The 12,773-nt window shown below is 37.5% G+C and overlaps 1 protein-coding gene across 4 annotated transcripts in view; it reads left to right on the top strand.

The window, feature by feature from the left end:
- USP33 (ubiquitin specific peptidase 33) overlaps positions 1–12,773 on the top strand; it is a 65,646-nt gene that overhangs the window by 3,247 nt on the left and 49,626 nt on the right. The window contains exon 2 of one of the 4 annotated variants that reach the window (XM_040470700.1): positions 11,826–11,937. The exons of the other annotated variants lie outside the window; for them this stretch is intronic. The gene's annotated coding sequence lies outside the window, so the exon portion shown is untranslated. The remainder of the gene's footprint in view (positions 1–11,825; positions 11,938–12,773) is intronic. 4 annotated transcript variants of the gene reach the window in all.

Below are 12,773 nucleotides of genomic sequence, written 5' to 3'. Positions count from 1 at the left end.
CAAAAAAAAAAAAAAAAAAAAAAAAAAAAAAAAAAAAAAAGAGGGAAGGGAAAAAAAGCCAACTAATGGGCAACTGGGGAGGTTAATCCTATGGAGATTTTTGTAGAACTGCCTCAGAATTGTCCTGCCAAATGAAGGAGAGTTGAAGAGTTTTTCTCCTACTGGACCTCACTGATTGAGATTGTCTTTGAAATGCCTTGCACACAGTTAGTTGCCTTGGCTAAGGTTAGGCAAGCTCCTGAGGTGCTGGAGAATTTAGAAGCAGAGGAGTGGTGGAGGTGGGAAGTTGTGAGTGTGTGCTCGGATAATGTCCTTACCAGACTGCAAGTGAATATTGAGGTGAGCTGAAGGGATAGGGGACGAGATCTTAACTCTGTTAATGTGTTCTCATTAAATAATTCAGTTGTGCAATAAAGGCCTCAATTTTTGTGGAAACCTAGAAGAAGAAATGTGAATTGAGGAAAATTGGTGAAAAAGCACAGAGAATCTAGTAATTGATAGAATATAGGATGTGTACAGGAGGGAATCCAAGATGGCTCTGACATTTGAAAGTTAACTTGTGATTGAGGAGGGCTGCCGGAAGGTCACTGATACTCACATTAGTTACTTTAGGAGAATAAAAATTTCAGGGTGTTGAAGAGCATTAATAGAGAGTGTATGACCATTCAAAAGGGAAAGTACTTTGGGGATTTGAGCAGTGCTGCCACCCTGACTACACTTACATTGTTTGGCCCATCTTGATCATAAGTCTTTGTTACTTAGATCTCTGTATTACCAGGGCCTAGCACATTCCTGAAATATGGTAATATGAAAATATGGGACTGAGTGTGATATAAAATAAGACCATTCACTACAGTTTTAACTATAAAATCTTGAAGAATTTCTGATATTTTTAGTAGAGGAATAAATTTTGATGAATAAATTGTGATCCTTTTAAAATTTATTTACTTTTAAACATTTTATTATTTTTTAAAATAATCTATACACCCAATGTGGGACTCGAACTTACAACCCTGAGATCAAGAGCTTCATGCTCTAGCGACTAAGCCAGCCAGGCGCCCTTGATTCTTTTTTATAATTACCAATATTCTGGTAAACAAACAAAAAAGACAAAATTAATTCTTAGAGTGGTTTTCATTTGAATATGGTGGTTGCATTTGTTTTTTCATGTTTCTAAGGTGTCTTCATAAGTGATTTTAATGATTATCCCATAATGCCAACATACTGTTACTTAATCACCTCTCCATCTTGCTCAGAAGTGACTTAGGGTGAAAATTACCTCAGCTGGTTTGAACCTCTCTCAGAACTCTGTCATATTCATTCTTTCTTGTTTTCCCTCTCTCTTCCTTCCTCTCTCTCTTTTCTCTCCCCCTCCTTTCCCTTCTTTCCCTAGTGTTTGTTACAGGTATTTCAACTAGATAAAGTGACAGTTGACTCTACTTTGCCATTATTGGACAGATTTTTTTTTCTTTGTAGGAAATGCTAATTAATTACAAATTTCACTTTATTTAGAGTGAGCGTTATCAGATCAGAGTGATGCTTTTGGATGATTTATTGTGTCAATGTTAAGAATAGATTCTAGAACAGATACATTGCAGGTAGAGAAATCAGGAGCTTATACAGTTCTCTCAATAGATTTAATAAGGCTCTGCCATTGATTAGGCTGTTAAGGGTCAAAGGCACATGTTTTTAGAAAGATGGAAACTAGAAAATTAGCGTTACATTTCTTTTTCTGTGTTATGGTTTGAATCTTAATGAATAGGAAAAGAGTTATAGAACTGTGAGACCTGTGTGAAGATTTGAAGGAGTTTGTGTTTGCTAGAATATTGTTTTTTTTTAAATTTTTTTTTAACGTTTATTTGTTTTTGAGACAGAGAGAGACAGAGCATGAACAGGGGAGGGGCAGAGGCAGAGGGAGATACAGAATCTGAAACAGGCTCCAGGCTCTGAGCTGTCAGCACAGAGCCCGATGCAGGGCTCGAACTCACGGACCGTGAGATCATGACCTGAGCCAAAGTCGGACGCTTAACCGACCAAGCCACCCAGGCGCCCCAGTTAGAATATTGTTTTAAAGGACAAGAAACAAGAAATTTCTTTAAAGTGGTCATCAGCAGATTTCATAGGTTAAAAAGTCTCCATGAACACTTAGCTGTAGATTGATTTAGAATGAAGTAAACTTTTCTTTTTGTTTTTGCACTCTTTTCATTAATACTTCCACTTATCAAAACAGTTTTTTTCTGCTTGCTTTTATTGTATAGCAGTTTTCTTCTATGGTAAATATGGAAAAATTAGCCATAAGCTTATTACAATATTGCATTTTTGCTATTAAATAATTCTAAAGCCTAATATTTAAAATAGTACCACTTGGACTAGTCAGATTAGTTGTGGTGAAACAGTAGTCTAAATTGAAACTTCTGACAGGCAAATTAATTTTTCTAAATTAGAGTATCTTATAATTGACTTTTTAGTGCAAAATACTGTCCTTTAGAATACCTCTGACAGGTGGTCATCCAGCCTCTGTGTAACAATGATGGGCAACATCCTATTTCCCAAGATTGGACCCTCCATTTTTGCGTAGCTCTAATCACTGAAAATCTTCACCATTGATTGGGTTTGCTGTTTCTCACTTTTCTCTGGTTATATAAAAAAGAAAGGATCCCTCATACTTTGATCATTATGTCTAAATAATTGGAACACATATATAAAGTCCCCCAACCTTTGCTTTCTCTCTAAATGTCCATGCTTTGAATTGCTTGCATAGTGGTTAATATTTACTTATTGAGTGCTTATTATCTCACCCTGTGTTAAGTATATATATATATATATATATATATTAGCATATATGTGTATGTATGCATATATATATACACACATTTACCATCACTTTAGATAGTAGATTCTTTGAACCCTCCTTTAGAATATTGTATCAACATCTTTAATTTTAGCTCATTTTTCTGAAGTTTATTTTTTATTTAAAAACTATTTTTTCAGTTTATTTTTAAGTTAAAAATTGTTTTTGTTCCAGATTTTGATTTAAATTCTAGTTAATGTATAGTGTAATATTGGTTTCAGGAGTAGAATTCAGTGATTCATAACTTATGTATAACATCCAGTGCTCGTCATAACATACTTTATCTTTTTAAATGTTTACTGTGAGACAGACAGTGTGAACAGGGGAGAGGCAGAGAGAGAGAGATTGAGAATATCCCAAGCAGGCTCCATGCTTAGTGCAGAGCCCTATGTGGGGCTTGACCTCACAATCATGAGATGGCAGCCTGAGCCAATATCAGGAGTTGGATGCTCAACCAACTGAGCCACCCAGGTTCCCCTCATCATAATAAATTTTATTTCCAGTATAGTTAACATAAAATGGTAATTAGTTTCAGGTGTTCAATATAGTGATTCAACAATTCTGTACATTACTCAGTGCTCATCATAAGTGTACTTTTTAATCTCCATCATCTATAAAAAAACATGTAAGAAAGATAACGATTTTATTCAGTTTTTAGGTTTTATGTTTTAATTTTATTTATGTCTTTAAAAAATCTTTTTGTGGGCACCTGGGTGACTCAGTTCAGTGTCTACCTCTTGATTTCAGCTGAGGTCATGGTCTCATGGTTTGTGGGTTTGATTGAGCTCCATGTTGGGCTCTGTGCTGACAGCAAGGAGCCTGTTTGGGATTCTATTTCTTCCTCTGCCCCTCCCCCACTGTCTTTGGCATGTACGTGCCCTCTCTCTCAAATAAACTTAAAATATTTTTTTCATTTATTTTAGGGAGAGAGAGAGAGAGAGAGAGAGAGAGACAGAGTGTGTGCGCATGTGAGGGAGAGGGGCAGGAGGAGAGAGAGAATCCCAAGCAGGCTCCATGTTCACACGGAGCTTGATGGGGAGCTCGATCCCACAACCCTGAGATCATGACCTGAGCCAAAACTAAGAGTTGGGCACTCAACCTCCTGAGCCACTCAGGTGCCCTACTTATTTATTTATTTATTTATTTATTTATTTATTTATTTATTTATTATGTTTATTTTTGAGAGAGGTGGGGAGAGAGAGTGGGGTGGGGGGACAGAGAGAGGGGGAGAGAAAGAATCCCAAGCAGGCTCCCTGCTGTCAGCACAGAGCCTTTTGTAGGCCTCAAACTCATGAACCTTGAGATCATGACCTGAGCTAAAATCGAGTCAGATGCTCAACCAGCTGAGTCACCTAGGTGTCCCTATTTTTATTTTTTGAGTAAACTCTGTGCCCAGCATGAGGTTCGAACTTACCCTGAGATCAAGAGTCTACTGACTGAGCTGGGCACCCCCCCCAAAAAAAATCTTTTTTAAAATAATTATATAACTATATTTCACTAGCCTGCCTTCTGTATCTTCATCCAGATTTTTGTTAAAAGTACGAACAGTTCTGCCACCTGCTAGTAGAGACCTTCTGGATTCGTATCGATCTTCTCTATTACTGTTATTTACCAGTTTTCCTAATTCTTTTCTCATGGTTGCTTGAATATGACTCTTTATATTTACCTTTCAGGTTAGACTAGACAGTGGAATGCAGGCAGTTTCCCAATATTAAAAGGTTCTCATCAGGTCACCAACTATGTCTTGATGTGTAACATATATTAATAACACAGGTCCCTGTGCTTTTCCTAAAATTTGAATATCTGGTCTTATTTGGATGGCAAGGCCAGAAGTTTGGGCATGAAGCTTGATTTTACTGCCATGGTATTTCCCTTCTCCCATCCCCCCACTTAAAAGTATCATCTTCAGAAACAGTTTTGAATCTATAGATAGGCAATTGAGCTGTGCGTCATAGTGTGTGAATTCAGCCAGAAACATTTTTTAGTTGGGGTTATTACTATCATTATAAGGCTGAGAAAGGCTGTAGCTAGGCTAGACAGAGGAAAGGGCTGCCAGATAAAAGATTGTAAGGGTAAGGACAAATTGAGGTCAAATTATGGAAAGCCTTAATTTCCATGCAGAGCTTAAATTTTCTTGTGCTCCATAGTGATTCCCATCTTGTGAACCACACGCTTCTAGAGGAGTTTCAGACTTCTGTCGGTTATACATCTATATACTGAACAAATAGCATTTTCATATACATTCATTTTTACTGCCTTTATGTTGTCTGTCTTTTCTAATGCCTAGTACCTGTCTTCCCTGGACAAACTGTCAGGCCAGAATGAAAGCATGCATGCCTTCTTTCTTTTGGTATATGCTGGAGAAGAAATTGAAGTAGCTTAGAGCGCCTGTTGTCTTACTCCCTTATATCTAAATAGCCTACTCTCAGTAAATCTTTATCAAAAGAAGGAATAAAAGAGTGATTTTTTTTTTTTTACCATACTGAATTAATTGAGTAAAACTAGGTAACTAGAATATTAAGGGCCTTCTATTTTGATAGTGTTGTGTTTAATTGTTAAGGAATACTAAATAGCCTTGGTTCAAATTGTTAGCTTTTGTTTATATTTATTAATTCTCATTAAATTGTTTATATACCAGAAAATTAATACCAGATACTAAAGCAGAGAATTTATTCCCCGGTCCCCATTTCTTTGTTCTGAGGCAACATTCAGAGTGCACGACCTGTAATAACTCTTGTATTTTTATAGGATGTATCTGTATCCAGATATAATGTGCTGTAATGCTGGTTTAAAATTTTTACTTCAGTGGTTTTATACAGTATGTATCATTCTATAGCTTCCTTTTTTCCCAATCCAACTTATGTCCTTTAGAGCTTTCTCTGTTGGTAAATTATCCATCCATGTCATGCAGTTAAACTATTGTGTTGTATTTAGTTGTGAATGTGCCATTTGTATATCCATTCTTCTAATGGTGGACTTAAAACATTTTAAAATCAAAGTGAGATTAAGACTGTCCAGAAAGCCATGAGAACATTTCCATTTAATTGGTAAACATTAGAGGAAAATGTAATCAAATTAAATACTTTTATTAAGTAAAAAAATAAGAGAATTTAGTACTTATATTTAAGGATTAAGAAAATAAAACCAAAATCAAGTAGGACGTGGAAATTAAAGATAAAACTTTAATGGAATTGGAAGCAGCAGAACAAAAAATAGTGTAAAGGATAAATTGCAAAGCTGTCTTTTTGCCAAGACCAATGAACTAGATAAACCTGCTATAGAAGGAAAAAAAGAATTCAAGTAAAAACACTCAAGATTAGGAATGAGAAAGGAAACATCATAGATATCTGGATATAGGAGAGATTAATGAAACGTTATGCAACTTTTCTTGAGAATATCACATCCATGCTATAATGCCAAAGTTGAAAATTGAGAGGGCATGCATAATTTAATAGCAAAATATAAATTAGTAAAATTGACCCAAGAAGTGAAAAACTTGAATTGACCCATTCTCACTAAGGAATTGAAAGATGATTGAAGATATGTCCTGAGTCCCTGGGTGGCTCAGTAGGTTAAGTGCCTGACTTTAGCTCCGGTCATGGTATCGAGGTTTATGAGTTCGGGCCCCACATCAGGCTCAGTGCTGACAGCTCAGAGCCTAGAGCCTGCTTCAGATTCTGTGTGTGTCTCTCTGTCTGCACCTCCCCACTCATATTCTCTCTCTCTCTCTCTCTCTCAAGAAACATTAAAAAGGAATAAAAAAAAAGATATGTCCTTCAAAGAGGCAGCATAGCAGATAGTTTCACAACTGAGTTTCATTTAATTTATAAATAATATATAATAGTGATAATAATGGAACATTTTCTGTGGTCTAGAAGATGCAAAGTTACTAAATGCATTCTGTGAAGCACGCATAACTTTTATCCCTGATAAAAATGTTACCCAAAAAGGTCAATTTCACTTGCAAAATCTCTAAATAGAAATACACAGTAGAATCTAGATATGAAGCAATAGGCTAATAGTACATTTTGACCCATAGGATATATTACACCAATGCAAGGGTTATTCATATCAAATCTGTTAAAAGATTATATAATCGGATGAAGTAAGGAATATATTAAACCACCAGTAGCTGCTGAGAAGACATTTAATAAAGTTCATTAAGACCGTTTCTAATTAGGGGTGCCTTGCTGGCTTAGTCAATAGAGCATGTCACTCGATCTCAGGGTTGTGAGTTCAAGCCCCATGTTGGACCTATAGTTTACTTAAAAAAAATCAAAAGTAAATTAAGAATAGGAGGAAATTATAGCAAATGTCCTGAGTAGCAAACCATCACAATAAGGACCCAGACATGGATGCTCACAATCACTTTTATTTCTTTATTTTTATTTTATTTTATTTTACCTTTTTTAACATTCATTTATTTTTGAGAGAGACAGAACACGAGCAGGGGAGGGCCAGAGAGAGAGAGACACAGAATCTGAAACAGGCTCCAGGCTCCCAGCTCTAAGCTGTCAGCACAGAGCCTGATGTGGGGCTTAAACCCACTAACCGTGAGATCATGAGCTGAAGTCGGACCCTTAATTGACTGAGCCCCCCAGGTGCCCCTATTTTTTAAATTTTTTAATGTTTATTTCTTTTCTTAAAAAAATTTTTTTTAATGTTTATTTTTGAAGGAGAGAGAGAGAGACAGAGTGTGAGTGGGGGAGGGGCAGAGAGAGAGGGAGACAGAATCTGAAACAAGCTCCAGGCTTCCAGCTGTTAGCACAGCGCCCATTGCAGGGCTCGAACTCATAAGTCTTGAGATCATGACCTGAGCCGAAGTCGGATGCTTAATCGACTGAGCCACCCAGGCACCCCAAATGTTTGTTTATTTTTGAGAGAGAGAGAAAGAATGAATGAGTGGGGAGGGGCAGAGAGAGAGGGAGACACAGGATCTGAAACAGGCTCCAGGCTCTGAGCTGTCAGCACAGAGCCCAATGTGGGGCTCGAACCCAAGAAGTGGGAGATCATGACCTGAGCCGAAGTCAGATCCTTAACCGGCTGAGCCACCTAGGGCCCCTCACCGTCACGTGTGTGTTTGTGTATATGTGTGTGTGTATGTATGTGTGTGTGTGTGTGTGTGTGTGTGTATATATATATATTTAATGTTTATTTTTGAGAAAGCATGAGTAGGGGGGGGGGGGGAGACGGAGAATCTGAAGCAGGCTTTGTGCTGACAGCAGAGAGCCAGATGTGAGGCTCAAACCCATGGACTGTGAGATCATGACATGAGCCAAAGTCAGATGCTAACCTGACTGAGCCACCCAGATGCCCCCACTTTATATTCAAGATGGTCTTAGAGATTCTAGTAAATGCATTACAACAGTAAAATTAAGTAATTAGTATTGATATTGGAAAACTAGGTAAAACTATCATGTTTCCAGTATATTCAGAGAATAACCAAGGAAACTGAAAAGGAATAGTGAAGGAGGAATGTCTTACAGTTATCAAAATATTCTACATTTTTTGTATTCAGATTAAATATGGTATTGGCGGGGCACCTGGGTGGCTCAGTTGATTACGAATCCGACTTTGGTTCAGGTCATGATCTTGCAGCTCGTGAGTTTGAGCCCCACATTGAGCTCAGCATTGGTGGTGTAGAGACTGCTTAGGATTCTCTCTCTCTCCCTCTTTTTCTCTGCCCCCTGCCACTTGCCTGTGTGTGGGTGTGTGCTTGTGCTCTCAAAATAAATAAACTTAAAAGTATTCAGAGATACATTAAAAAATAAGTAACTATGGTATTGGCATATGTAGATTAGTGGAACAAAATAGGGGATCCAGAAATATGTGCAAGTGTAATAAAGATAGTATTACAATTCAGTGGGTAATGGGTAGATTGTGTAGTAAGTGGTGCTGGTACAACTGTCAGCCCATCTGGAAGAAAATAACATTGGGTTCCTGTCTTAAGGTAACCCCCAGATGGATTAAAGACTTGTTTAAAAAAAATATTTAAGGTTATTCTATAGCGTTAGGTATATAAACAAGGATGAAGGAAAATTTTTTTTAAGTTTATTTATTTATTTTTGAGAAAGAGATGACACACAAGTGGGGTAGGGATAGAGAGAGAGAGAGAGAGTGAGAGAGTGTCCCAAGCAGGCTTCACACTGTCAGTGCAGAGACCAGTGCAGGGCTTGAACTCATGAACCATGAGATCGTGACCTGAGCCAAAGTCAGATGCTTAACCAACTGAGCTACCAGGTGCCCAAATGAAATTTTAAGATCAGAAACTCAGAGCTATTATAAGAGACATGTTTGATTTTATAAAAATTAAAGGCTTTAATGATAAAGGATAGCATAAGAAAGTTAATAGTATTGGTACTAAGACAGACATAGACCAGTAGAATAGAATAGAGTTCATAAATAATCTTCACATATATGATTAAATATATTAAAACATTTTTTTTATTATAAAAATTTTTTTAGGGGCTCCTGGGTGGTTTAGTTGGTTAAGCGTCCGACTTCGGCTCAGGTCATGATCTCATGGTTTGTGGGATCAAGCCCCACATTAGGCTCTGCTCTGACAGTGTGGAGCCTGCTTGGGATTCTCTCTCTATCCCTCTCTCTCTGCCCCTCCCCCACTCTTTCAAAATAAATAAACTTACAAAAAAGTCTTTTAAGTTTATTTTTAAGAGAGAGTGTGTGTGTTGGGGAGAGGTAGAGAGAGAGAGGGAGACAGAGAATCTGAAGAAGTCTCTGAGCTGTCAGCACAAAGCCTGATGCAGGGCTTGAATCCACAAACTGTGAGATGATGACCTGAGCTGAAGTTGGATGCTTAATTGACTCAGCCACCCAGGTGCCCACATGATTATTTTTAATAACAATATGGAAACAAAGTGAATATTCATCAGTAGAAGAATTAATTGCATGATTTATGCAGTGTATGCATCATGACATGTGCATTCAAGAAAAAGTTGAGATAGAGGGATATCTGTATTATTGCCCAAAAAAGGCCATATATGTCTCTTTCTATATTTGATTATATGAACAAGAAAAAATATTGAAACACATACATACATTTTATAGTGCAGGTATGCTGGTAATAAATTCTTTCAGCGTTTGTATAAGAAGGCTTTATTTTGCCCTTACTTTGCAAGGTGTTTTCCAGGTATGGAATTCTAGGTTGACAGTGTTCCTTCAGTACTGTACAGATGTTGCTCCATAGTCTTCTGGCTTGTATTGTTTCCACAATATGTTATTGGCCTTTTTTGGCTACTTTGAAGATGATCTTTTTATTATTGTTTTTTTTTTTATTTTTTTTTTCAACGTTTATTTATTTTTGAGACAGAGAGAGACAGAGCATGAACAGGGGAGGGGCAGAGGCAGAGGGAGACACAGAATCGGAAACAGGCTGCAGGCTCTGAGCGGTCAGCACAGAGCCTGACGCGGGGCTCGAACTCACGGGCCGTGAGATCATGACCTGAGCCGAAGTTGGACGCTTAACCGACCAAGCCACCCAGGCGCCCCAATTATTGGTTTTAAGCAACTTGTTTTTAGTGTGCCATGATGTAATTTGTTTATATTTGTTTATGTAATTTGTTTATATGTCTTGTGCTTCAAGTTTGTTGTGTTTCTTTGTTTTCATCAAATTTGGACTTTTCTACCCATCTGAGTGATACTCTAATTTCTCAATTTTTTTTTTTTTTGCATTTCAATTTGAATAGTTTCTTTTACTGTGTCTTTAAGTTCATTATTCTTTTGCATTGTCTAATCTGCTGTTGATCTCATACACTGTATTTTTCACCTAAGACTTTTTTTTTTTAACATTTAGAAATTTGCTTTAGGTCTTTTTTTCTTCTATCCTTCACGTTTCTCTTTAAAATATGTATCTTGGGGTGCCTGTTTGACTCAGTGAGTAGAGCACGTGACTTTTTATCTCAGGGCTGTAAGTTTGAGTCCCATGTTGGGTGTACAGATTACTTTAAACAAATGTGTATCCTTGGGGCGCCTGAGTGTCTCAGTCGGTTATGCATTTAACTCTTGGTTTTGGCTCAGATCTGATCTCATGGTTTGTGAGTTTGAGCCCTGCATCAGGCTTTGCTCTGACAGTGTGGAGCCTGCTTGGGATTCTCCCTTTCCCTCCCTCCCTCCCTCTCTCTCTCTCTCTCTCTCTCTCTCCCTCCCTCCCTCTCTCCCCCCTCCCCCTCTCTCCCCCCCTTTCTCTGCCCCTCCCCCACTTGCTTTCTGTCTCTAAAAAACAATAAACTTAAAAACATTAAAAAAAATTTAAAAACATCTATGCTTTATCCTGTCTTCTGTGTTATCTCTGGATCTCTTTTTTTTCCTTGTTTTTGTTTTGTAATTTTTGAGTGGATACCAGACATTGTAATTTTTTTAATCTTGTCAGGTGCTGGGGTTTTTTTCATTCCTTTGTTCTGGGACACAGTTATGTTCCTTGAGAATAATTTGACTCTGTAATACTTATTTTGAACTTTTTAAAGGCAGAACGAAAGTAGTCTTTAGGGATACATTTTTCCTATTATTGAGGCAATACCCTCTGAGTGCTTTATTCCCTGTGTATTATGAACTCTTTAAATTCTGGCTGGTGGGGACACAAACAAACTTGTGTTGGCTGCCAGAGTTGTTCTACCTATTCTTTTCCAGTAATTCTTTCCCCTGCTTAGGGTAGTTTAATCACATGCACATGCTCATAAGTACTCAGCCGAAGACCTAATGGTAGCCCTCTGCAAACCTCATGAGTTTATTTGCTCTGTGTTTAGTTCTTTCCTCTCTGTTACTCTGCCTTGTGAATTCTAGCCACCTTGGTGCCTCTGCATTTTCAACACTGCCCCTTCAACTCAAGGAGACTGCTGGATACTGTTTGGGTTTTCTCCTATGTGCACTATGGCCTAGAAGTTCTTTCTAGGCATAAGCTGGGGTAATTGTTGCCTACTTTCCAGTGCCTGATAACCATTATTTTATATATTTTGTCTAGCTTTTTAGTTATTTAAAGAGGCTAAATCTGGTTCCGGTCACTCCATCATGGCTGGCAGTGGAGGTAATTGGATAAGAAGGAAGAAATATCTAAGCACAGAAGGAAGTGAGAGGTGGGTGGGAAAGATTGCCAGACCTTTCACAAACATAAATAAGAAATGGAAAACATTAACAGTTATTTTAAGTTAAATTTCATGCATCTGAAAGTCTGGCGCATGGCTTGTTTAATCTTATGTAATAATTTCATGTTTAGAGGGGTGCCTGGGTGGCTCAGTTGGTTGAGCATCCAACTTGGGCTCAGGTCATGATATGGTTCATGAGTTCAAACCCCACATTGAGCTTGCGGCTGTCAGTGCAGAGCCCGCTTCAGATCCTCTCTCGCTCTCTCTTTCTCTCTTTCTCTATCTCTGCCCCTTCCCCACTCATGCTCTCTCTTTCTCAAAAATGAGTAAACATTAAAAAAAAATAACGTTTAGAGATAATGATTTATTCAGTATTAACCCCCGGAGTGATTTCTGTTGTATTTTGTAGGTTGCAAGATAATTTGATTCATTTGATTGAAACTTTTTGTTTAATGTGTTTACTAATGGGCTAGTATTTTAGCACATTTATAAGTGTTTATTCTTTCCTAGTAAGTTTCTTAATTTTTTCCAAAATAGTGTTTTCAAACCCCAAAGATGAACTAGAGGCATGAAAAACCTTATGGTTAAGAATGTACACACACAAAAAAATGTACATCCAAGAAATATCTGGAAGTACTGACTTAAACTTGAGATTTTACTTGGAAATCACTCACTTTACTTGAACCAGTTGTGAAATTTCTATGCGTTGAATGCTGTAAATCAGTTAGCTCTATGATTCATAAGATCTGCAGGGGAGATAAAATTTAGTGACATTATAGTATTCCTATCATTCTCATAAATTACATTTATAATATTGTGATGTCTTG

This window comes from Herpailurus yagouaroundi, unplaced genomic scaffold (genome assembly GCF_014898765.1).
Source record: "Herpailurus yagouaroundi ecotype Mexico unplaced genomic scaffold, PumYag 77, whole genome shotgun sequence".
Lineage (NCBI taxonomy): Eukaryota > Metazoa > Chordata > Mammalia > Carnivora > Felidae > Herpailurus > Herpailurus yagouaroundi.
The sequence above is the reverse complement of the archived record's forward strand: the minus strand, read 5'-3'. Positions and strand labels throughout refer to the sequence as shown.